General features: G+C 44.3%; 1 pseudogene; it reads left to right on the top strand.

The window, feature by feature from the left end:
* The first annotated feature begins 333 nt into the window (after positions 1-333).
* Positions 334-26,796, top strand: LOC136322544 (mitochondrial fission factor-like; annotated as a pseudogene).
* Positions 26,797-27,088: the final 292 nt, after the last annotated feature.

Raw genomic sequence — 27,088 nt, 5'->3', positions numbered from 1 at the left:
CTTTGGCTTCATAGAGACAAGAGTGGAAATCCTGACTCTCACATTCATTACCTTGGATAAGTGACATAACCATCTCTAGTTTCTTTATCTGCAAAGAGGGGATTATACTACTTACAACACTGGATAGAACTGAGGACTAAATGAAATTGTTGTAACTAACTTGTACAAGCACTTTTTAGGTGTCAGGTACTATTCTCTGTGTATTGCAGCTGTCCACTCATTTACTTTCACAAGAGCCTGATAACATAGGTGCCGTGGTCATTCCCATTTTATGGATGCGGAAACTGAAGACCAGAAAGTTAATGTATTTTGTTCAAGTTCATACAGCTAACAATGGCGGAGGTAAGATGAATATAATGGGCAGACTGGAGAACTATGAATTTAACCACTTTGCTTTGCTGGCTGGCTGGAATGCCCAGTACACAGAAAGCACTTAATCAGGAGAGGCTCTGCTTATCTAGTGGTGTTGCCTGGAGAAGAGAGTGATGAGCTTTCCTGACAAGCTGTGGCACTCACTATTAACTTCCTGGTGCAACTTATCTCTACAACATTTGTGTTAAACTATTTTTCCCATGGATCTAAACCTGGTCTCCTCAACAAGCAGAATGTAACGACTCTTGGAGATGACAAGATTATGCTAAACCTCAGGTTGATCTGTCACCTCTGGCTACTTTTATCTCTCAGAACTTGGGTGAGTCACTCTATGTCCCCAGGCCTCGTTTCTGTTGAAGGATTGAAATACAAATGGACAATGGCTGGTCCATATATAAAAACTGAACTCTGGCCCACTTTCTTCAGCAACCAGCTCAGGAAGCCAAACCAGAACTCCTATAGCATTTAAATGGCCAGATCATGGCCCTGGCCGGTTGGCTCAGTGGTAGAGCATCGGCCTAGCATGCAGAGGACCCGGGTTCGATTCCCGGCCAGGGCACATAGGAAAAGCGCCCATTTGCTTCTCCACCCCTCCGCCGCGCCTTCCTCTCTGTCTCTCTCTTCCCCTCCCGCAGCCAAGGCTCCATTGGAGCAAAGATGGCCCGGGCGCTGGGGATGGCTCTGTGGCCTCTGCCTCAGGCGCTAGAGTGGCTCTGGTCGCAACATGGCGACGGCCAGGATGGGCAGAGCATCGCCCCCTGGTGGGCAGAGCATCGCCCCTGGTGGGCGTGCTGGGTGGATCCCGGTTGGATGCATGCAGGAGTCTGTCTGACTGTCTCTCCCTGTTTCCAGCTTCAGAAAAATGCAAAAAAATAATAATAATAATAAAAATAAAATAAATAAATAAATGGCCAGATCTTGATTAATAGCTGACAGCATCCTAATTTTTGTCCTCACTTCCAACATGGCATGAACAGGAGAAAGCCAAATATACCTCCCTAACCAATCATACAGGATGCCTCGCTTCTAGTGAGCCTATTGATAGCTCCACCATACCAACAGCCTCCAATCTAGGCTTTCCTCTTTTCTACGATAAAGCTTTCTCATTCCTGCAGACTACAGCAAGCTCTGAATAAGGAGCTGTTGGGCAAATAAAATATATTATGCTCATTTTGTTAAAGATGGTGCTGCCCACATGGAAGTCTGTCGCCAAGGTGATATTAATGTGTGTTGGGGGCGGGCTGTGGGCAGGCAGGATCCTTGTACCCTGGGGCTTGATTTTAGGATTAAGCCTTTCCCACCCTTTTTGATGTGGAGTGGTACAATCCCATTATGCCCCAGATAAGTGACTTTGTATTAGAGACTTCCCTATTTTGTATATTGGATTAAAGGTTTTGATTTCTGCACTATAAAATGGAGGCAGAATGGGAGCTTGCTCTCTCGGTTCCTAAGATTATCATTAGAGAGGAGAGCAGAGAGAGGCCATGTGGAGGAGGCCAGGAGAAGCAGCCAAGATGCTGGAGTGCTGAGTGAGATGCCAGTTTGTGCAGGGAGAAGGGAGGTGGGGAACACAGGTGAATAAGTCTGGTGAGCTAGAAACTTTGTGTTGGGCAGATAAAATGTATTATGCTCACTTTGTTAAAGAGGCCGTTGCCCAGGTGATATTAATGTGTGTTGAGAATTGTTGTAGCCTGAGGCTTGGTTTGGGGATTAAGCCTGTCCCACCCTTTTTGGCGTGAGGTGGTACAATCCTATCATGCCTCATAGAAGTGATTTTGTATTAGAGACTTCCCCATTATGTATATTGGATTAAGGGTTTGGATTTCTACACTATAAAATGGGAACGGAGCGGGAGTTTGCTCTCTTGGTTCCTGAGGTTAGCATGAGAGAGCAGAGAGAATAGAGCCAGCAGCGGGAGGAGGCCACGTGGAGAAGGCCAGGAAAAGCAGCCAAGATGGCGGAGTACTGAGTGAGATGCCAGTTTGTACAGAGTTTGTATCTGGGATAAGGAAGGAAATGGGGAACTGAGGAGAATAAGGCTGTTGAGCTAGAAACCTTTGATTCTAGGAAACTCGGATAAATCAGTAGCTTTGTGAGCACTGAATGTGACTGGGGTTTTGGAGCCCAGTGTGTATTTTTACTTGCCCGCCGGGTGCAAGCTAGATTAAAGACTATGGCCCACCAGTTTTTGGCTCCATGGTTTCTTTACCGACTATCCGAATCCAATGCGAACCTGCATGAGCCAGGCAGCTCTGATGCTGGCCATGGCCCTGCCTCCTGGCTTTACACTTTGATTCTTGGAAACTCGGATTCTAGGAAACTCGGATAAGTCAGTAGCTTTGTGAGCACTGAATGAGTGGGTTTTGGAGCCCAGTGTGTGTTTTTATTTGCCCGCCGGTGTAAGCTAGGATTAAAGATGATGGCCCACCATTTTTTGGCTCCGTTGTTTCTTTCTTTCTTTTTTTTTTTACAGGGACAGAGAGAGAGAGAGTCAGAGAGAGGGATAGACAGAAACAGACAGACAGGAACGGAGAGATGAGAAGCATCAATCATTAGTTTTTTTTTTTTAGTTTTTTTTTATTGATTTTTTAATTGATTTTTAGAGAGAGGGGAGAGAGAGAGAAGGGGGAGGAGCAGGAAGCATCAACTCCCATATGTGCCTTGACCAGGCAAGCCCAGGGTTTCGAACCGGCAACCTCAGTGTTCCAGGTCGACGCTTTATCCCACTGCGCCACCACAGGTCAGGCAATCATTAGTTTTTTGTTGCGCATTGCAACACCTTAATTGTTCATTGATTGCTTTCTCATACGTGCCTTGACCGGGGGCCTTCAGCAGACCAAGTAACTCCTTGCTCGAGCCAGCGACCTTGGGTCCAAGCTTGTGAGCTTTTGCTCAAACCAGATGAGCCCGCGCTCAAGCTGGCGTCCTCGGGGTCTCGAACCTGGGTCTTCCGCAACCCAGTTCGATGCTCTATCCACTGCGCCACCGCCTGGTCAGGCTGCTCCGTTGTTTCTTTACCGACTGCCGAATCCAATGCGAACCTGCATGGGCCAGGCGGCTGTGATGGTGGCCATGGCTACTGGCTTTACAGGAGCCTTTGCCTGTTTTTGTTTGGGTGGTCTTCATTTATCCCACACTGCATTTGTAAAGTAAAAGAGCTGAAACAGATGATTCTGAATTGTGGAAACTGGATGTGCAAGTTGGTCTTGGGATCCGACGTGGATGCTGCTACCATCTTCCATTGCCTGACGGGGTTTGCATGGTTCCCGTTTCACCCACTTGGGATTCAGAATTTGAGGTGAGCACATCTGATTGGGCAAGCCTATGTGATGCTCTGGATGCCAGGAAGGGGGAACATACCTTACCTCTAATGGGAGTTGGTCTCCTCAGAAGAAAAGGCGTCTCCTGGCCCTGGCCGGTTGGCTCAGTGGTAGAGCGTCGGCCTGGCATGCAGAAGTCCGGGGTTCAATTCCCGGCCAGGGCACATAGGAGAAGCGCCCATCTGCTTCTCCACCCCACCCCCTCTCCTTCCTCTCTGTCTCTCTCTTCCCCTCCCGCAGCCAAGGCTCCATTGGAGCAAAGATGGCCCGGGCGCTGGGGATGGCTCCTTGGCCTCTGCCCCAGGCGCTAGAGTAGCTCTGGTCACAACAGAGCGATGCCCCCGGGGCATCGCATCGCCCCTGGTGGGCAGAGCGTCGCCCCTGGTGGGCGTGCCGGGTGGATCCTGGTCGGGCGCATGCGGGTGTCTGTCTGACTGTCTCTCCTTGTTTCCAGCTTCAGAAAAATACAAAAAAAAAAAAAAAAGAGAGAGAAAGAAAAAGAAAAGGTGTCTCCTAAACCTAAGAATAAGATCCAGGTGCATGGTGACTCAAAAGAATAAAAAACCCTGCTGTATCTTTCATTCTCACCATGGCTTTGGGTTGCCCAAATTACCTATTTTCACGGATTCAGGTTTTCTCTGACACAGTTTAGTCTAACTTAGTGTGCCCATTTCTCTCCCATACGGATGAAGAGTAAATGGACCACTCCCCTACTGGACTCTAAGTTCCTGGAGGACGGGACCTTGTCTTTTCAGCTTTTAAGCCTACCCTGTTTCAGCAAGTCATAATCTTACATTATTGATAAGATTTGAATTCAAAAACAAGAGAATAAAGTGAGTTTAAAAGGAAAAAAATTTTAAACTAAATGAAATTGCTTTTTTTAATATATGTGATTCAGAGCTAATTTTTTTATGACTTGAAAGGCTTTGGCTTTTGCTAGGAAACAGACTGGGCCTTGCCAACAGGAGGCAGCAGGAAAATGGTGAGAGAACGACTGACTAGCTGCTCCCTGTTTCACTGAAAGGTTGGGAGGAGAAAAGGTGACAATCTCCAGTTCAACTCAGTTGTAGTTGAGCACAATGAGTCAATCCTTAACTGGAAGAGGGTAGGACTCAGATGCCTAGAGGCAGGAAATTGGATTAAAACAAGAGTGCTAACAGCTTTCAGAACGCATTCTTTGTCTTAATGAATGTTAGAAGAGGGAGGGAGCATTCAGATCACTTCACAGGGTAACTGGGTTCAAAGAGGGAAAATGATGTCAAAAAGGACATACTGAGCGATGGTGGAGTTGGCATTAAACCTGTTTCCTATACTACCAAGACCATTAACCTTGATTCTATTCAAAAGGAAACAAAAAGTATCTGGATTGGAAATGAAGAAGTAAAACTGCCTTTATTTGTAGATGATGTGCTTGTCTAGGTTGGAATATCTGACAGAATTTATAAAAAGCTATGGGAACTAATAAGAAAGCTCTGTGTGGTAGCAGAGTAAAAAATAGGATTAATATACAAAGATCAATTGTATTTCCAGGTACCAGCAACACACAATTGGAAATTTAAAAAAAAATACTATTTACAGTAGCATCAGAAAATTTAAATACTTGGACATAAATTAGGGGCAAAAGATATAAAAGATCTCCCTACCTTAGAAACTGCAAACCATTGTTGGCAGAAACGAAAGATGACTTGAATAATGAAGAGCTAAACCATATTTATGGATTGGAAGTCTCAGTATTATTAAGATATCAGTTCTCTCTAAATGACCTATAAATTCAATAAAATCATAATCAATATTTCAGCAACTTTATTAAAGGTTGTGTTAAGCCTAATCCGGAGGGACCCGAAACATTGAAGACACAAACAAAGTCCGTCGATTACACATCAAAGCTTTATTGTCTAGCTTGGCCAAGCGGCGGCATCTCTGACAGAAGTCTGAGGGAGAGCATGCCAGCCCTTTGTTCTACTTAGTTTTTATAGTATTGTAAGTGGGAAGTACAGAAGCAAAAATTGTAATTAGGAGCCCCTTACCACTATTGGTTATAGTCATATGTCCTTTAACATGATAGGACCACATTCAATTTGCAAGCCATACATTATTTTGGAGAAAACAAAATTTACAAGTCAACACAATGGTAGAAAGATGTCTTTTTACATATTAAAAGGCATTCCTATATTATCTAGTGTTTTCTACCATCTCTTTGTCCAGAGTCACACGTGTTAATCACACACATTTACATAGGAGAGGTAGTTTCTGTGGGGACAAATGCCCACAAATGTTTCATTGCTATAAGAAAAGGTTTATTTTGGCTTTTCTCTCCCTGTACCTGGTTGCTAGCCATTCACCCCTTTCCCCACAGGCATGGTGGAATGTCTGGGAATCCATGTTTTCCTCCCCTTTACATTTACAATACAATGCCAAGGGCCATCCTGGTCATGCCAATCACACAGTACAGGGACTATTTCTCACAATTTCTCTGTACATCTTAACCCAAATTAATAAAATGTTCTTCAAGCCTCCTGTTGGGCAGATAAAATATACTATGCTCACTTTGTTAAAGATGGCACTGCCCATGTGGAGGCCTTCGCCCAGGTGATATTAATGTGTGTTGGGGGCGGGCTAAAGGCAGGCAGAATCCTTGTAGCCTGGGGCTTGGTTTTAGGACTAAGCCTTTCCCACCCTTTTTGATGTGGTGTGGTAAATCCAATCATGCCTCAGAGAAGTGACTTTGTATTAGAGATTTCCCTGTTTTGTATATTAGATTAAGGGTTATGAATCTACACTATAAAATGGGGGCAGAAGAGGAGCTTGCTCTCTTGGTTCTGAGATTATCATTAGAGGAGATAGCAGAGAGCAGAGAAAGGCCACGTGGAGAAGGCCAGGAGAAGCAGCCAAGATGGTGGAGTGTTGAGTGAGAAGCCAGTTTGTGCAGTTTGTGCAGGGAGAAGGCAGGAGATGGGGAACAGAGGTGAATAAGTCTGATGAGCTAGAAACCTTTGATTCTAGGTGTAGCATCCACCAGGGTACAAAACAGATGTCAAAGACTTTCAGGAATTTAGATGGAAAATTTATTGGCCAAGCTTTTAACCTGCGCAGGGGCGGACTCTCGGGTGTCTTAGGGACACTATACTCTTAAAAAGTCGCAGATGAGAACCGCGCCCAAACGCTTACAAAACTAGGTCTTATATAGGCTGAGCAAGCAAGCAGTTTCCAAAAGCAGACTTGGCTATTAGCTATTGGCAGGGGGGGAGGGGGGAGGGAGTCACATGGCATAGTAACATAGGGCAGGTAGTGGAAAAGTTTTAAAACTGTTACAAATCTAGATAGACAGGATATGGGGGCTGGGTCAGCTCTAAGTTCCTTGTTCCTTATGCAACCTCTCATGCAACCTTCAGGGTAAGGTGGGTCCCTACGCTAGGAAACTCAGATAAGTCAGTAGCTTTGTGAGCACTGAATGTGAGTGGGTTTTGGAGCCCAGTGTGTGTTTTTACTTGCCTGCCGGGTGCAAGCTAGGATTAAAGATGATGGCCCATCAGTTTTTGGCTCCGTTGTTTCTTTAACGACTGTCTGAATCCAATGCGGACCTGCATGGGCCAGGCGGATGTGCTGATGGCCGCGGCTACTGGCTTTACACCTCCCAAAATATTAATATTAATTCTGTAGCTTTTGGTACTTTACAACACCTGCGGGTGAGGTGGCGCAGTGGCTCCTCAGTAGAAATTGACAAATTCACTTTAAACTTATATTAAAATGCAACAGACTAAAAAAATAGCCAAAATAATTTATTTTAAATTGGAGGATTAATAGTGTCTGATATTAAGATTTATTTAAACTATGGTAATGTTGGGCAAATGAGTTTGTAAAATCTGTATTTTCTGAGTTTGCTCACTTTTATTGTTAAAAATGGCACTGGTCTGTGAAATTGCTAATTTCCTTCCTGCTTGGGAAGGGCCATTGTTATGCTAATGTTGCTGTAGGAGAGGTTTTTGGCTCCAAAAGAGTCTTAAAAAAGAGGAGAGAAGTGATAGATAGTGAATTCCAAAATGCCCTCTTGATGTTTCGCTTATCTGTCAGACCTCACCCTTACTGGACAGAGGATTTCCAAGAAGCTGGCAAGCCCCCCAAGGAGGGGCATTCCGAATATACCAGGACTTTTGATTCAACACCCACATGCTCGAAGCCCCCCATGGAGGAGCATTCCGGACATACCAGGACTTTTGCCTCAGTATCCCCTCAGGCTCTCCCAAACACTATATAACTCGCCCCTAGTCTGTAACTGGTGCTCTTCTCCCCAGGAGAAGTGCCCGGCAGGGTTCCTTTCTTCCTTTCAATAAAGCCTGTTACTCTGGTCTTTCGGACTCCCATGGATTCCAACAAGAAGGAGAAAGGAGAGAAAGGAAGCCATTTTTGTAGAGAGGGAAGCCAAGATGGCAGGGTGCTGAAGGAGAAACCAGTTTCTGCAGAGAGGAAAATGGAGAAGGTGTGCATATGGGGAGCCAGAGGTGACTGAGACTGGTGGGGGCCTTTGATTCTAGGAAAAACTGGAGAATGTGTCAGGGTTTTGGAGCCCTCTGTGTGTGTTTTTACTTGCCTGCCGGTTCAAGGCTAGAATAAAGGAATGGCCCACTATCCTCTGGCTCCGCTGTTTCTTTACCATCTGCCCGAATCCAGTGAGAACCTGTGTGTGTATGACAGCAATGATGGTGGCCCCTGGTCCTACAGGTAATCAAGACAGTATGATATTAGTGTAAAAATAGACAAATAGAGCCTGACTAGTGGTGGTACAGTGGATAGAGCATCCACCTGGGACGCTGAAGACCCAGGTTCGAAAACCCAAGTGTTGGGCAGATAAAATATATTATGCTCACTTTGTTAAAGATGGCGCTGCCCACATGGAAGCCTGTCGCCCAGGTGATATTAATGTGTGTTGGGGGCGGGCTGTGGGCAGGCAGGATCCTTGTAGCCTGGGGCTTAGTTTTAGGACTAAGACTTTCCCACCCTTTTTGATGTGGGGTGGTACAATCCCAATCCCATCATGCCTCAGATAAGTGACTTTGTATTAGAGACTTCCCTATTTTGTATATTGGATTAAAGGTTTTAATTTCTACACTATAAAATGGAGGCAGAATGGGAGCTTGCTCTCGGTTCATTAGATTATCATTAGAGAGGAGAGCAGAGAGAGGCCATGTGGAGGAGGCCAGGAGAAGCAGCCAAAATGGCGGAGTGTTGAGTGAGAAGCCAGTTAGTGCAGAGTTTGTGCAGGGAGAAGGAAGGAGATGGGGAACAGAGGTGAATAAGTCTGGTGAGCTAGAAACCTTTGATTCCAGGAGAACTCGGATTAAGTCAGTAGCTTTATGAGCACTGAATGTGAGTGGGTTTTGGAGCCCAGTGTGTGTTTTTACTTGCCCGCCGGGTGCAAGCTAGGATTAAAGATGTTGGCCCATCAGTTTCTGGCTCCGTTGTTTCTTTACTGACTGTCTGAATCCAATGCGAACCTGCATGGACCAGGCTGCTGTGATGGTGGCCGTGGCCACTGGCTTTACATCAAGGTTGCCAGCTTGAGTGTGGGTTCATCTGGCTTGAGTACAGGGTCACCAGCATGAGTCCAAAGGTCACTGGCTTGAGCCTAAGGTCTTTGGCTTGAGCAAGGGGTCACTGGCTCAGCTGAAGTGCCCCCCTGTGGGTCAAATAAGTTTGTAAATATGATGTATATGTTTACTTGCTTATAGTTTGCACTGGGTGTGGGGGACAGGCTGTAAGCAGGCAGGGTTCTTATAACCTAAGGTTTAGTTTTAAGACTAAGCCTTTCCCACCCTTTTAATCCTAAAATCTTCTCAACACAGTTTTTCCCCACACCCTTGACTGTTGCATGATGTGGGGTTGTGTACTCTTATGAGGAATCCCATTTATGCCTCAGATAAATGGCTTTGTATCAGACACTTCCTTATTTGTAGAAAGGTTTGGATTTCTACTGTATAAAATGGGGCAGATCGGGGCTTGCTCTCTCTCAGTTCCTGAAATTAGCATTGCGTAGGAGAGGCAACCAAGATGGCAGAGTGCTGAAGGAGAAGCCAGTTTGTGCAGAGAGAAGGAGATGGGGAACAGAAGTGAATAAGGTGAGGTAGAAAACTTTGATTCTAGGAATACTTGGATGAGTCAGTGGCTTTGGGAGCCCTGAGTGGAAAGGAAAGTGTTTTCTCACTGTGTGTATTTCTTGCCTGTCGGGTATGAACCAGGATTAAAGGTAATGGCCCACCAGTTCTTAGCTCCGTTGTTTCATTACTGTCTGTCTGAATCAAATGCGAACCTGCACGGGCCAGGCATCTGTGATGAAGGCCGCGGCTACTGGCCTTACACCCCTCCCCCTCCAGTCAAGGCAAGTATGAGAAAGCAATTAATGAACAACTAAAGTGCTGCAACTACAAATTTATGCTTCTCATTTCTCTCTCTCTCTTTCTCTTTCCCTTCTCCTCTTCCTTTCTCTCTCTCTCTCTTTCTCTATTGCAAAAATAATAAAATAAAATAGACAAATAGATCATTGGAACATAACAAAATACAGAAAAAACCCTCACATATGTGGGTAATTGATTTTGACAAAGGTGCAGAAGTGGTACAGTAGAGATAGAATAATCTTTTCTAGAAATGGTGCTAAGCCTGGCCTGTGGTGGCACAGTGGATAAAGAATTGACTTGTAACACTGAGGTCATTGGTTCAAAGCCTTGGGCTTGCCTGGTCAAGGCACATATGACAAGCAATCAGTGACAACTAAAGTGAAGAAGCTATAAGTTGATACTTCTTGCTCCCCTGCCCTTTTCTCTCCATTCTCCATAAAAATCAATAAATAGAATCTTAAAAAAGAGCTCCAGGGGCCCCGGCCGGTTGGCTCAACGGTAGAGCGTCAGCCTGGTGTGCGGGGGACCCGGGTTCGATTCCCAGCCAGGGCACATAGGAGAAGCATCCATTTGCTTCTCCACCCCCCCCCCTCCTTCCTCTGTCTCTCTCTTCCCCTCCCACAGCCAAGGCTCCATTGGAGCAAAGATGGCCTGGGCGCTGGGGATGGCTCCTTGGCCTCTGCCCCAGGCACTAGAGTGGCTCTGGTCGCGGCAAAGAGACACCCTGGAGGGGCAGAGCATTGCCCCCTAGTGGGCAGAGCGTCGCCCCTGGTGGGCGTGCTGGGTGGATCCCGGTCGGGCGCATGTGGGAGTCTGTCTGTCTCTCCCGTTTCCAGCTTCAGAAAAATACAAAAAAAAAACAAAAACAAAACAAAAACAAAAAAAAAAAAACAAGAGCTCCAGGGAAAAGCAACCTGGTCTCATCTCTCCAGGCAGAGGAGAACAGAAGCTCCATCTCCACACATGCTGCAGATGGCTTTTCCAGTCTACCTGAATCATTACCAGCTAGAAGCAGCAGTCACTGGGACTTGGACGTGAGCTGCAAAGTATAGAATTATGACAACAATTCCAGTGCCATGTGGACTTTTTCTGGATGTGGACTTTTCCTGGACTCCTGCTCCTTGTGACAGCTCCTAACAGACTGAACTGGGGTTGGGTTGCATTTGCAGGGATATGGAATGATGTTGGTGCCAACTTGGACTTGATGAACATGTTAAGGACAATACTCTTTTATGGATTCCGCTGTATTGGCCAAGAATTTGCTTAAAGGCCTTAATCACTGTAAAAAAAAAAATAGAAGACTGGATAAAGAAGATGTGGCACATATACACTATGGTATACTACTCAGCCATAAGAAATGATGACATCGAATCATTTACAACAAAATGGTGGGATCTTGTTAACATTATACGAAGTGAAATAAGTAAATCAGAAAAAAAAAGAACTGCATGATTCCATACATTGGTGGGACATAAAAACGAGAATAAGAGACATGGACAAGAGTGTAAGAGTGTAGTGTTAATGGGGGGGGGGGGGGAGAAGGGGGGGAGGGGCACAAAGAAAACTAGATAGAAGGTGATGGAGGACAATCTGACTTTGGGTGATGGGTATGCAACACAATTGAATGACAAGATAACCTGGACATGTTTTCTTTGAATATATGTACCCTGATTTATTGATGTCACCCCATTAAATTAATAAAAATTTATTTATAAAAAAAATCTTAAAAGAAATAAAAAATAAGAGGCCCTGGCCAGTTGACTCAGTGGTAGAGTGTCAGCCTGGAATGTGGAAGTCCTGGGATTGATTCCCAGATAGGGCACACAAGAGAAGCAGCCATCTGCTTCTCCACTCCTCTTCCTCCCCTTTCTCTCTCTCTCTTCCTCTCCTGCAGTCATAGCTCAGTTGGTTCCAGCACATCAGCTCCAGGCACTGAGGATGGCTCTGTGAGTCTCTGCCTCCGGTGCTAAAAATAGCTTTGTTGCAAGCATGGTCCCAGATGAGCAGAGCATCGACCCCAGATGGGGGTTGCCAGGTGGATTCTGGTCAGGGTGCATGTGAGAGTCTGTCTCTCTATCTCCCCATGCAAGAGTCTGTCTCTCTATCTTTCCTCCTCTTACTTGGAAAAAAAGAAGAAGAAGGAGGAGGAGGAGAATAAGAAGAAGGAGGAGGAGGAAGAGAAGAAGAAGAAGGAAGAAGAAGGAGAAAATGGTGCTAAAATAATTAGATATCATATTTTAAAAATGAACTTAAGTCCATACCTTATTCCATATATAACATATAAATAAACTCAAAATGGATCATGGATCTAAATGTACAATCTACAACTATAAAAGTTCTCAAAAACAAAGAAACAAACAACCAAACAAACAACAGAAACAAAAACCTGAGCAAAAACATTTGTGACTTTGAATTCGTCAAATATTTCTTAGATAAGACACCAAAAGCAGAGTCCATAAAAGAAACAAATTGATAATTTGGACTTTATTAAAGTTAAATACTTCTACTCATCAAAAGACACCAGCTCTTGAAGGGATAAACCATAGTTTGGGAGTAAATATTTTCAAATATTGTATAAAATAAGAAATTAGAGTCCAGAAAATATAAAGAACATTCAAAACTTAATTATAAGAAAACAACCTAATTTAAAAAGTGAGCAAAGGTTTAAACAAACACCAAAGGAGATAGGAGGCAAAAAGAAAAAAGAAAAAAGAAAATGAAGATACTCAATATCATGTGTCATTATGTAAATGCAAATTAAAACCACAATGAGATACCATATCATACCTATTAAAATGGCTAAAATGAAAATGATTGACCATATCAGGTGTTGGGACAGGTATGGAGGAACTAAAACTCACACACTGTTGTTAGGAATGTAAAATAATATGAAACTAAAAACAGTTTGGCAGTTTATTAAAAATTAGGCATACATCTGCCATATGACACAGCCATTTCACTCCTAGGTATTTATCCAAGAGAAAAAAAACGTGTCCATGATTGATCATGGCACTTCCTTTTTTAGCAGCCAAAAATTTGAAACAACCTAAAATAGTTTTAAAACCTGTGGCGGATAGCCTGACCGGGCGGTGGCGCAGTGGATAGAGCATGGGACTGGGATGCGGAGGACCCCAGCTTCGAGTCCCCCAGGTCGCCAGTTTGAGTGAGGGCTCATCTTGTTTGAGCAAAGCTCTCCAGCTTGGACCCAAGGTCACTGGCTCTAGCAGGGGGGGTTACTCAGTCTGCTGAAGGCCCGTGATCAAGGCACATATGAGAAAGCAATCAATGAACAACTGAAGTGTCGCAACGAAAAACTAATGATTGATGCTTCTCATCTCTCTTCGTTCCTGTCTGTCTGTCCCTATCTATCCCTCTCTCTGACTCTCTCTCTGTCTTTGTAATAAAAAAACAAAACAAAACAAAAACCTGTGGTGGATATATTCATTACCTCGATGGTGGTGATGGTTTTACAAATGTGTACATATGTCAAAACTTACCAAATTGTACACTTTATATATATGCAGTTTATTGAATAACAAGTATATATCAGTAAAGCTGTTAAAAAAAAAAAAAAGAATTCTATTCCAGACAATTTCTTTTTCTAGGCATTGTGGAGGTCCCAGGCATATATAAAGAGAGTGAGGTTGGAAGGGCAAGTCACTATCCAGCAATATAAGACCCAATGTTATTAAGGGGAACTGTCAATGTGGAGAGGCCAGGGAAAACTTTCTGAAGGCGGGATCCTTGAATTAGATCTTGAAGGATGAGCAAGAATGTCAGCAAGTGGCATGAGACAACAAAGGACCCTGAAGTCCTGCAACTCCACTGAAGTGGTTCAATCTTGTGCAAACATTTCATGTATAGCATATTGCAGGTCAAAATACCTTTATTTAACTTACCCTATTTGATTTTTTTATGTCCCACCTCCCATCAAAGACTTAGAGAGGCTTATAAAGATACAACAAGATATAAGGAAAATAGATGAAACCCTTGGAACACAGATGATACCATAAAGTTGAACTAAGATTATCCCACAATGGACAGATCACAAGGTTCTGAATCATAAGTTGTTAGAAAGATTATAAGTTGGCTCTGAGCTCCACAGAGGCTGGAACAAAGAGGAAAACATGATTCTGACGGAACTCTCTAAGCACTTGGTCTGGGTTACCTCACTCAGACCTCGCAGACCCGGCATAGTAGGTGGGTCTCTCCCACCAGTGGCCAAGTCCCGTGATTCTCGGCAGCTGCTGGGAGCTTCAGCTGCTTCACCTGTCGGCAGGAAGGGAGAAACAGCTGCTGGGTTTTCAATGAAGCTTCTCAGATACAAGAAAAGTTGCAAAGGTCAGAAAATATGGGGTGGTGGTGGGGGAACTGTTGGAAGGTATTGGAAAGATAACAAAGCAGGCACAATTACATGGCTGAGATTTAGGAAGTGGAATCCAGACAAGTGAGCTCAGTATTGGGACAGCTTTTCTCTGAGGGAAGTCATTTAAATTCAGAAAAGTTGATAAAAGTTTGGGAGACTGAGAAGATGTGCAGAACTTTCCACAAATTTACGGGGTCGGGGCAATAATCGGTGTTCAGGCCCCGCTGGAGAGCGGTCTGACAAGCTTCAGGTTGAGTCCCAAAGTGCTACACCCTGGTCCTCAGGGTCCTCCCTAAACAGACAGCCCTAACAGGGACAGAGAGTCAGCTTCGAATCGCCTCATCTAAGATTGGGTTCAAATAATCTGGGGTTATCAATCCCTGACTCTCTTCCCAGAAGCAAATATAAATCCACTTCAGAGGAAGAAAATATTTTAAGCTTGAAATTATCTGTATAAATTTTGAATATATGTCTAGAAATATTCACAATAGACCAATCCATTAAGATAGGAAGTAAACTGTAGTTTGTTTTTTGTTTTGTTTTGGCTCAGGGCAGAAAGAAGGGAGTGACTGCTAATAAGTGTGAGGTTTTGGAGGGAAATAAGAATGTCCCCAAATTAGATAATGGTGACAGTTGCACACTCTGTAAATATCCCTAAAACCACTGAATTGTCCACTTTAAAAGGGTGAATTTTATGCCATGTGAATTATATCTTAATAAAGCAATAGCTTTTATTATATTTTAGAAATGAAATGAAATAAAAACCAAAAATAGTTATTTAAGACAATGATTTTTGAACAAAATAATTTGGCTTGTTAGGAGATGATTTAGTTCTCATCTACTTTTATCGCTATTGTTAATCAAAAGAATTCTTTCAACGAATTCTGATCCCAAAGTATTCATATCATATTCACATGCGACTTCTGTTGGGACGGGAGTATTATTATTTTAAGGCAATTTCAGTTTCCCTAAACAGACTGATTAAAAACTGGGATTAACAACAGTAAATTCTATTGTTTCTTTTTTTCTTTTTTTTTCAGGGACAGAGAGTCAGAGATAGGGACAGACAGACAGGAACGGAGAGAAATGAAAAGCATCAATCATCAGTTTTTTGTTGGGACTCCTTAGTTGTTCATTGATTGCTTTCTCATATGTGCCTTGACTGCGGGTCTTCAGCAGACCGAGTAACCCCTTGCTGGAGCCAGCAACCTTGGGTCCAAGCTAGTGAGTGAGCTTTGCTCAAGTCAAATTAGCCCGCGCTCAAGCTGGCGTCCTCGGGGTCTCGAACCTGGGTCCTTCCGCATCCCAGTTCGACGCTGTATCCACTGCACCACCGCCTGGTCAGGCTCTGTTGTTTCTATATAGGGGACTATAAGCAGCACTTAATTAGAGATTTTCCTAGAAGAAAGATCATGTAGTTGAGGGGTAGAAAGTTGTCTGTAACCATCTCAAGCTCTTTGAATTAGTAAAAGGTATTGAGTGTGTTATGGTAATATATAAAAATATAAGTACGCAACATTTTAATAGCTAACTCTCATGTGTCAAACTCTCTTCTATGTGATGTGCATGTATTTTCTCATTTAATGCTCACAAATATCTTCAGGTAGTATTGTCGTTCTCACTTTAAAGAAGAAACTGAAGCCTAGAGGAATGCAGTGTATTACCCAAGATCAAAGTTGCAGAGCCAGGACTCATGGCTGCATGTTTCCTGGCAGCCGATACCCACGTAGGGAGGCAGAGACTTGGGATCAAGTCTAGATAGTTCATCTTCTAGGTCTATGAGCTCAGGCAAATCACTAAACTTCTTTGCCTTGGCTATTTAATCCCTAAAATGGAGATAATGCTCTGTTCTATCGATATCAGAGTGATTGTGGAAGTTCTTTGTAAATACAGTACTACACAACAGTCAGACTGTGGCATAAAGCTGTGACTTCCCCTAACATCCTAACCCCTGTCAAATGATGCATTCCAGTCCCATGCTACCAGAAACTGCCCCAGACCAATCACTCTGGAAATATGGGGGCATCCTGGGTCCAAGAAATGCTCCAGGTATAAACGGAAAGCTGTTTCACTGAGCTCTATAATCCGTGGGGCCCAAACACCCTATAAGGGGTGACTGTGACCTGGCAATCTTTTGGTAGCGAGAAGCTGGCACTGGGAGCCTGGTGAGGTGAGTCCCATTCTCACCATCACTGCGGTAGCAGTCGGACCTGGTAGCAGAGGCTCTTCAGCCCTGATGGCACAGGTCGGTTCATGGGTACACCTATGGAAACACTGCTTTGGGGACTCTCAAAACACTTGAGGAGTGTGCCACGGACCAGCGCGGCTCCCTAATTCTGGGTTTTGAGTGAGAAGGGTGTGGAATTAAGAAAACAGACTTATTAAGAAAAAAGGATGGGATCGGGAGGACTCTTTAATGCTGATGGCAATATCCGAGTGCTCCATAGCCCCAGTTTGATTTATTATATAGCCATATGCAAATCAAGAAAGTCCTTGATACCAAGTTACACATCTGAGGCTAAAACAAGAACTCTCCCAAGGCATAAACAGGAATTCCCCTACCATGCATAAGTGAAATCAACCAACAAAGAGTAAGAGGAAGGGCATGTAAATTGCTTCCAGTAACTTAAGGAAGCAAGTGAAGTGGGTGCAAATACTCAGCATCATAGCCAAATATGGAGGTTGTGGGGGGAGCACTTAGCCTTTTGCTAAACCTTGAATCTGTAATGGCTTTTTGCTGTTTACGGTCCACAACAGGTGTGAACTCTTCAAGAGCTTGCTCTGTTTACATGAGCAGAGGAGGCCACAGAATTTCAAAATTTTTAATTTTTAATTTGTAATCATAGGATACTGCGAGCTGGACATTCAGGTTATACTATTCTAGGTTATTATTATTATTTTATTGTGGGAAAGCAGAATTTACTCAACCAGGATCAAGAAATTAGTTCAACTGACCCTGGCCATTTGGCTCAGTGGTAGAGCGTTGGCCTGGCGTGCAGGAATCCCAGGTTTGATTCCCGGCCGGGCACACAAGAGAGGCGCTAATCTGCTTCTCTATCCCTCCCCCTCTCCTTCCTCTCTGTCTCTCTCTTCCCCTCCCACAGCCAAGGCTCCATTGGAGCAAAGTTGGCCTGGGCGCTGAGGATGGTTCCATGGCCTCTGCCTCAGGTGCTAGAATGGCCCTGGTTGCAACAGCACAACGCCCCAGATGGGCAGAGCATCGCCCCCTGGTGGGCATGCCAGGTGGATCCTGGTTGGGCACATACGGGAGTCTGTCTGACTGCCTCCCCGTTTCCAACTTCAGAAAAATAAAAAAATAATAATAAAAAAAGAAAAAAAGAAAAAGAAAAAAAAAGAGATTAGTTTGACTTTCTTGTGGCTGTCTCTCTGGCCTGGGAAGAGGGGTGGTGACTTTTCCAAGCAGGAAATACCTCACAGTGGGAAACACCCTGTTGGGCAGATAAAGTATATTATGCTCACTTTGTTAAATATGATGCTGCCCATGAGGAGGCCGTTGCCCAGGTGATATTAATGTGTGTTGGGGGTGGGCTAAAGGCAGGCAGAATCCTTGTAGCCTGGGGTTTGGTTTTGGGATTAAGCCTTTCCCACCCTTTTTGATGTAGGGCGGTACAATCCAATCATGCCTCAGAGAAGTGACTTTGTATTAGAGACTTCCCTATTATGTATATTGGATTAAAGGTTTTGATTTCTACACTATAAAATGGGGGCAGAACGGGAGCTTGCTCTCTTGGTTCCTGGGATGATTAGCATGAGAGAGCAGAGGGAGCAGAGCAGAGAGCAGAAAGAGGCCATGTGGCCAGGAGAAGCAGCCAAGATGGTGGAGTGCTGAGTGAGATGCCAGTTTGTGTAGAGAGAAGGAAGGAGATGGGGAACTGAGGAGAATAAGTCTGGTGAGCTAGAAACCTTTGATTCTAGGAAACTCGGATAAGTCAGTGGCTTTGTGAGCACTGAATGTGAGTGGATTTTGGAGCCCAGTGTGTGTTTTTACTTGCCCTCCGGGTGCAAGCTAGAATTAAAGACTATGGCCCACCAGTTTGTGGCTCCGTTGTTTCTTTACCGACTGTCCGAACCCAATGCGAACCTGCATGGGCCAGGCTGCTGTGATGGTGGCCCTGGCTCTGGCTTCTGGCTTTACACACCCTCTCTTCATTTTCACGAGCAATAGCCAAGAGGATCATTTTTGGAAGCTGAAGGCAGAGTCTAAATGGAGAAGTTGCTGGAAGCAGCTTCTACTCTTCATCAGTCCTTTGACTTTTGAAGATTCTCTAGATTTGATCATTTACTTGTAGGCAAAGCCTGGAGGTGAGGAGCCCCCTCCCATATATATATATATATACACACACAGTTTAAGAATCCAAGTCATTTTGCATTTTTTAAATTATTTTTTTTAATTTATTTTTTACAGAGACAGAGAATGAGTCAGAGAGAGGGATAGACAGGGACAGACAGGAACGAAGAGAGGTGAGAAGCATCAATTATTAGTTTTTCATTGCATGTTGCAACACCTTAGTTGTTCATTGATTGCTTTCTCATATGTGCCTTGACTGCAGGCCTTCAGCAGACCGAGTAACCCCTTGCTGGAGCCAGCGACCTTAGGTTCAAGCTGGCAGGCTTTTCCTCAAACCAGATGAGCCCGCACTCAAGTTGGCGACCTCGAGGTCTTGAACCTGGGTCCTCTGCATCCTAGTCCAACGCTCTATCCACTGCGCCACCACGTGGTCAGGCCATTTTGCATTTTAAACATCATATGTAAGCTTTATCAAGAAAAAAAAAATCTTCATTTTCTCATATTCTGAGGCAAGCTCAGACCTGCCAGGCCTTAATCTGCCTTTCTTTGCCAATTTTAAAATCCATACTAAGAGAGTGTGTGAGATGGGGTGTGTGTGTGTGTATGTGTGTGTGTGTGTGTCTGTTGTTCAAAGCATTTTACTGGTACTTGCTAGTAGAAGGGTCCTTTCCACCCCTCCTGCAAAGAACACAAGGCTCTCTCTGGCAGATAGGGTCTCAGATTCCTATCCATCCTCCTTTCTGGAGCTGTTGTCCCCATTATGTGACTTCTGAGGGACTGTGCTGCCCATTGCTGGATCCCAAAGTGGTCAGCTTCATGCCAAAACCTGACCTCATCTTGCTGATGAATGCATCATTTACGTTGTACTCAAAGAGAAAGCAATGCTTTCCATCAAACAAGGGTGTTGAGAATCTCTGTAATTATAATGAGTTGTCTAGATAGCATGCTGAATCACAGTATTGCCTATAGCAGAGTCTGAATTCATTGTCTGATGTGTGAGACTTTAAGAGTTTAACCCTCCCCCACATTCCTTATGTATTAGTCAAGTTAAGCTGAGTTATGCTGCAGTAACAAACAATACTTTGTTCTGGTCTTTCTCAGTGGCTTATTACAGTAGAAGTTATCTCTCACTTATTTCACATGTCCAGTACATGTTAGCATGGGGCCTTTGCTCATCTTGGATACTGAGAAACCGAGGCTGATGGAAATAGGTTTCCAACCTATAATGTTGTCATCTCGACACCAGCAGGATATGAGAACATGGCTTTAAATGCTTCTATCTGCAATAACACATATTTCTTCCACTTATATTTCACTGCTCGAAGTAATCAAGCTTTCAAAAATTGAAAATTTTTTATTTGACTGGTGACAATAAAATGCAGATTTCAAATCATTCTGAATGCTTTTTATATTGATTATCTTACTGTTCATTTATCATCAACATACTGTGCTGGGCTGAGCAGTGTTAGTTAGGAAAGGAGAAGCACATAGATCTGTTCCTTTGTCCTCCTGGCTCTTAGTCGGGGGGGGGGTGGAGAGAGAGGGAGAGAGAAAAGAGGAAGAAGAAGAAGGAGGAGGAGGAGGAGGAGGAGGAGAAGGAGAAGGAGAGGATGAGGAAGAGGAAGAAGAAGAAGAAGAAGAAGAAGAAGAAGAAGAAGAAGAAGAAGAAGAAGAAGAAGAAGAAGAAGAAAAGAAGGAGGGGGAAGAGGAAGTGGAGGAAGAGGAGGAGAATGGAAGGGTGGGGTGGGGTTGGGTGGGGAAGGGAAGAAAGGGAGGAGATGAGATTCAGTGCCACAAAAGGATTTCATATTGCTGCAATATTCAAGGGTGATAGATATTTCTTTCAGCTTTTGGGAATGGCTTCAAGAAAAAGACCTTGAAGTCTGGCCTGAGGTGGAGCAGTGGACAAAGCGTTGACCTGGAACGCTGAGGTTGCCAGTTGAAATCCCTGGGCTTGTCCTGTCAAGGCACATACAGGAAGCAACTACTAGGAGTAGTTGCTTCTCCCCCCCTCTTTCTCACTCTCCCTGTTTTCTCTCTCCCCTATCTCTCCAAAGTCAATATGTAAAATATTTTAAAAGAAAAATATCTTGAAGAACAGTAAAATGCAAATCTTTCTCCTTAGGTGTTTATTGAGTTCCTTTTATGCCAGTCATACAAAATAGTTTAAAGATTAAAATAAAAGTTTACCTATTTGTAATCTTACCCTTTCATAATAAATGTCCTTGACAGGATCTGGGTGTGTGTATACATACACAATTATATACATGTGCGTATATATATATGCAATCTGCTTTTGATAGTCAACAATGTATCACAATCTTCTTTCTTTCTTTCTTTCTTTCTTTCTTTCTTTCTTTCTTTCTTTCTTTCTTTCTTTCTTTCCTTCCTTCCTTCCTTCCTTCCTTCCTTCCTTCCTTCCTTCCTTCCTTCCTCCCTCCCTCCCTCATCTCCCCTCCCCTCCCTCCTCCCCTCCCCTCCCCCCTCCTTACCCCTCCCTTCCCTTCCCTTCCCTTCCCTTCCCTTCCCTTCCCTTCCCTTCCCTTCCTTCCCTCTCCCCTCTCTCTCCTTCCCTTCTTTCCTTCCTTCCTTCCTTCCTTCTTTTTAAATTAAGTAAGAGGAAGGGAGATAGATAGACTTCTGCATGCACCCTGGCCAGGATCCACCCAGCAACTGCCATTTGGGGCCAATGCTCTGCCCATCTGGGGCTGATGCTAGCAACCAAGCTATTTTTAGCACCTGATGTGGAGGCTCCATGGAGCTATCCTCATTGCCTGGAGCCAACACACTCAAATCAATCAAGCCATGGCTGAGGGAGGGAGAGAGGGAGAGAGAGAGAGAGAGAGAAGGGGGAGGAAGGGGAGTGAGAAGCAGATGGCTGCTTCTCCTGTGTGCCCTGACCAGAAATCAAACCCAGGACTCCAAAAGCCAAATTAACACTCTACCACTGAGACAACCAGCCAGGGCCATGATTATCTTTCTATGTCAAGGCAATAAATGCTGGTTAAGACATTGCTGATTCTGTGACCAGAGGAGAGGAGGCATGAGGTGGAGATGAGCAGCCTGGTTTGGCTGGGAGCTTGATGAGTGGAGGTGTGGAAAGAGACAAAGCTGGAAAGGTCTCAGAAAGTGTGTGTTGCACCCTGGCCGGTTGGCTCAGTGGTAGAGTGTCGGCCTGGCGTGCAGAAGTCTCGGGTTCGATTCCCGGCCAGGGCACACAGGAGAAGCGCCCATCTGCTTCTCCACCTCTCCCCCTCTCCTTCCTCTCTGTCTCTCTCTTCCCCTCCCGCAGCCGAGGCTCCATTGGAGCAAAGATGGCCTGGGTGCTGGGGATGGCTCCTTGGCCTCTGCCCCAGGCGCTAGAGTGGTTCTGGTCACGACAGAGCGACGCCCCTGAGGGGCAGAGCATTGCCCCCTGGTGGGCAGAGCGTCGCCCCTGGTGGGCATGCCAGGTGGATCCTGGTGGGGCGCATGAGGGAGTCTGTCTGACTGTCTATCCCCATTTCCAGCTTCAGAAAAATACAAAAGAAAGAAAGAAAGAAAGAAAGAAAGAAAGAAAGAAAGAAAGAAAGAAAGAAAGTGTGTGTTGCCTGACCAGGTGGTGGCACAGTGGATAGAGTGTTGGACTGGGATGCGGAGGACCCAGGTTTGAGACCCTGAGGTTGCCAGCTTGAGCACGGGCTCATCTGGTTTGAGCAAAGCTCACCAGCTTAAACCCAAGGTTGCTGGCTTGAGCAAGGGGTTACTCCATCTGCTGAAGGCCCACGGTCAAGGCACATATGAGAAAGCAATCAATGAACAACTAAGATGTCGCAATGGAAAACTGATGATTGATGCTTCTCATCTCTTTTCGTTCTTGTCTGTCTGTCCCTATATATCCCTCTCTCTGACTCTGTCTCTGTAAAAAAAAAAAAAAAGAAAGTGTGTGTTTCTAGGTCGGAGAATTTCAATAATTTTCTGAGAGCAATGGTACAACTAATGATTTATTTAAATTGAAAATAACTTGTTAAAACCCTTGCACTTATACTAAACTGGTTCTTTTTATTAAGTTTATTTTATTTATTAATTTTAGAGAATGGAGAGAAAGAGAGAAAGGGGGGCAGGAATGGGAAGCATCAACTTATAGTAGTTGCTTCTCCTATAGGCCTTGACCAGACATGCCTGGGATTTTGAACTGGTGACCTCAGCACTCCAGGTCAAGGCTTTATCCACTGCACCACCACAGGTCAGGTTGTATTAAACCTATTTAAACTTGAAAAATACAGATCAGCAATAGCAGTGGTCCCCAACCTTTTTTGGGCCACAGACTGGTTTAATGTCAGAAAATATTTTCATGGACAGGCCTTTAGGGTGGATGGATAAATGCACAAAATAAAATTATGCGACCGGCGTAAAATCTGTGGTATTTTTATTTTTTTAAAATTTATTTATTCATTTTAGAGAATAGAGACAGAGAGAGAAGGAGGGAAGGAGCAGGAAGCATCAACTCCCATATGTGCCTTGACCAGGTAAGCCCAAGGTTTTGAACTGGCAACCTCAGCGTTCCAGGTTGACGCTTTATCCACTGCGCCACCACAGGTCAGGCAAAATCTGTGGTATTTTTAAATATAATTGTCGAACTTACGAGACGAGCGTCAAGAGTGAGTCTTAGACAGATGTAACAGAGGGAATCTGGTCATTTTTAAAAAATAAAACATCATTCAGCCCTGGTCGGTTGGCTCAGTGGTAGAACATCGGCCAGGCATGCAGGAGTCCCGGGTTCGATTCCCGGCCAGGGCACACAGGAGAAGCACCCATCTGCTTCTCCACCCCTCCCCTTCTCCTTCCTCTCTACCTCTCTCTTCCCCTCCTGCAGCCAAGGCTCCATTGGAGCAAAGTTGGCCTGGGTGCTGAGGATGGCTCTATGGCCTCTACCTCAGGCACTAGAATGGCTCTGGTTGTGGCAGAGCGATGCCCTAGATGGGCAGAGCATTGCCCCCTGGTGGGCATGCCGGGTGGATCCCGGTCAGGCGCATGTGGGAGTCTGTCTGACTGCCTCCCCGTTTCCAGCTTCAGAAAAATACAAAAAAAAAAAAAAAAAAAGGAGAGATAAAAAATAAAACATCATTCAGACTTAAATATAAATAAAACGGAAATAATGTAAGTTATTAATTCATTCTCTACGGACCGGTACCAAATGGCCCATGAACCGGTACCGGTCCGCGGCCCAGGGGTTGGGGACCACTGAGCTATAGAGAAAGAAAACAACCGTTATCTCCCCATTCAAAGGTAATCCTGTTAACATCTTGGTATTTATATTTCCAGATCACATTCAACGCATATGCCCATTTTATTTTTAATGAAAATGGGGTCATTTTTTATATGTCATTCTGTAATCTGGTTTTTAAACCTGAACTATATAATAAAAGTTTTTAAAAATGTAAATATAAATTATTTTTAGTGGCTGAATAGCATTCCATTACATAAACTTTTTTTTCATTACATAAACTTTTTTTTTTTTTTTTTTTTTTTTTTTTACAGAGACAGAGCGAGAGTCAGAGAGAGGGATAGATAGGGACAGACAGGAACGGAGAGAGATGAGAAGCATCAATCATCAGTTTTCGTTGCGACACCTTAGTTGTTCATTGATTGCTTTCTCATATGTGCCTTGACCACGGGCCTTCAGCAGACCGAGTAACCCCTTGCTCAAGCCAGCGACCTTGGGTCCAAGCTGGTGAACTTTGCTCAAACCAGATGAGCCCGTGCTCAAGCTGGCGACCTCAGGGTCTCGAACCTGGGTCCTCAGCATCCCAGTCCGACGCTCTATGTACTGTGCCACCACCTGGTCCGGCTACATAAACTTTTATCCATAGAAATAACCACTTGAGAATCACACAAAAGTAAAAATCAATTTAATTTATCCTCCTCCTTAAATGTATTCCATTTATCCAGTTTTGAAATTAAGAATTGGTTTGAGAACAACCACATTTATTGAACACCAGATAGGTCTTCGGCTCTGTGCAAGGCACTGCACAGGTGCAGGAAGGGTAAAGAGGAACACTGGGGAGGGGGGAGAACTTTCCTTATGAGACACCAAAGATTTGGGGGTCGAGGAGTAATATATCAGAGTTGGCATTTAGAAGGTTCTTCTAGAGTTGTGTGCATTCTGTTTTAAAGAGGGATCAAACTTGAGAGAGTCTATAAGACTGCTTCCTTTTTTCCTTTCCTCCTTTTTTAAAAATAAATCTCCATTAGGAAAAACAATCTGGAATATGGAAGAGTCAGAATGATGTCATACCTTTTTTCCCCCTCTGTACACTGCCGTGTATTTACTTAAATTACTCATTCCCTTGGGATTCAAAGTTGATGTGCTGCAGACTTGGGCGGTGCAGGGGCCTGACTTCTGGGAGGCAGTGGCAGTTTTCAGAACTGGATGTCTTTTGTGGTTCTGTTTCCTGTGATTGGCCAGCAGCTTTTGCATAGAAATCTGGGAACCTGACCCTTCTTTGCGTGTCTTCATTCCTGCCTGCAGCTCTGAGGGGTCAGGACCACTCTAAGTTCCCTTTCATGGCCTTAAAGTGTATTTAAATCACTGTTCTCTATTGATTTCCATTAATCATTAAGTAAAAGAACAATCAGCAGTTGTCCTTCTTCCAGCAGCTTCCAGAACCTCTTCTGCTTGGTCCCCTACAGTAGCTGTATGGCCATAGAATTTGTGGAGATCATAGTGGTCTCCTGCAGTACCCTCCTTTTATCATTGCTGGTAAACACCTGCTCAGGCTTCAAGCCTCAGACTAAATATTATCTCCCCTGCCAAGTGTCTCTACCGCTTCCAGCACTGTGCCAACATTGGGAAACTCTGTACCCCCCCTCGCCCACCCGTGTGTCCCTAGGCTCCCTTCTTTTCTGTAAATGGCCGTTAGAGACAATGTTGCAATGTATCTGCTTGCAAATGTGTCTTCACTGTACTGATTCATTAGAGCACAGGACTGTATTTTCATTCATTTTTAATGGCTTTACTGAAATACAATTTAGATATCATAGAGTTCATCTGCTTAAAGTATACAAGTCAGTGGTTTTTAGTATGTATATTCACAGACTGCATCATCATCATCAAATTTTAGAACACTTTCTTGGTGTTTTTCCCAGGCATCTCTATGCACTTGTCAAGGGTCTCTGAGTGTGCCCACCAGAGTGCTTTGGGAGCTGGCAGGCAGCGGTCCTCACCTGGGAGGCAAAGCGGCTCTAAACCCAGTACAAGCACGTTGAAGCAAGTGCAATGATTTAATATGAAGCCCAGAAGCAAACAGTGCCGACTAGCAAGTAGCAGTTGGTACACACTTAGTGGGGCAGCATTTCCTTCTTTCACTACTGCCGAGGGGCCGACACTAGTCCAATTCGGAATGAAATGAACACCGAAGGAATTAGTCAGCGGATGAGGGTCCCAGGGAATTAAAGGTAGTGCCATCAAACGCTGACCTGGAACAAGAATTCCAAGGAGTTTCAAATGCTAGTGTGATTGTGCAGATTTCAGAGAGGACTGTCAGAGCAGGAAATAACGAACTCTTGACCTCATTCAGTCAATTTTCATTAAACCTCTGGTATTAAAAACACCGCCTTGTGTCTTATGTTACGTGAAAGACCACTAAATTTTCTGGATTTAGAAAGACCCACTCCAACCCCTCAAAATGAAAAACTCTGTGAGGATGGTAAGCTAAAAAGAGAATGCTCTATGAGCAAAAATGCTGATCACTATGACAGACAACTGGTCAGAACCAACTCTGTATGTACCTTGCTGTGTGGTGAGGCTGCTGCTGCCACTTTCATTCCTCATCCAGCGTCAGGGGTGGCGTTTCAAATGTAGATGCAACAGTTCAAGGAACTGCAGATGACATGACTATTGGAAGGGTAACTTCATTAAGACGGTAGGTAATCAAAACAAATGGATGTCTGTGACCTCTAGAAGAGGAGAACAAAGAATGTGCTAAAAGAGAAATGGCCACGTATTCCATCATTGTTGCATTCTGGCTGCTTAAGAGTTGGCTCTGGTTTTGTTGCTAGAGGCAACCTCAACTATCAAAAATATATTGTCTCGCCAAACCAGGTGGTGGCACAGTGGATAGAGCATCAGACTGGGATGTGGAGGACCCAGGTTCAAAACCCCAAAGTCACCAGCTTGAGCGTGGGCTCATCTGGTTTGAGCGCAGGCTCACCAGCTTGAACCTAAGGTCGCTGGCTTGAGCAAGGAGTCACTGGCTTGGCTGGAGCTCCTGGTCAAGGCACATATCAGAAAGCAATCAATGAACAACTAAGATGCCACAACAAAGAATTGATGCTTCTCGTCTCTCTCCCT

This window comes from Saccopteryx bilineata, chromosome 2 (genome assembly GCF_036850765.1).
Source record: "Saccopteryx bilineata isolate mSacBil1 chromosome 2, mSacBil1_pri_phased_curated, whole genome shotgun sequence".
NCBI classification, from domain to species: domain Eukaryota; kingdom Metazoa; phylum Chordata; class Mammalia; order Chiroptera; family Emballonuridae; genus Saccopteryx; species Saccopteryx bilineata.
This window is presented reverse-complemented; position numbering and strand designations above follow the sequence as displayed.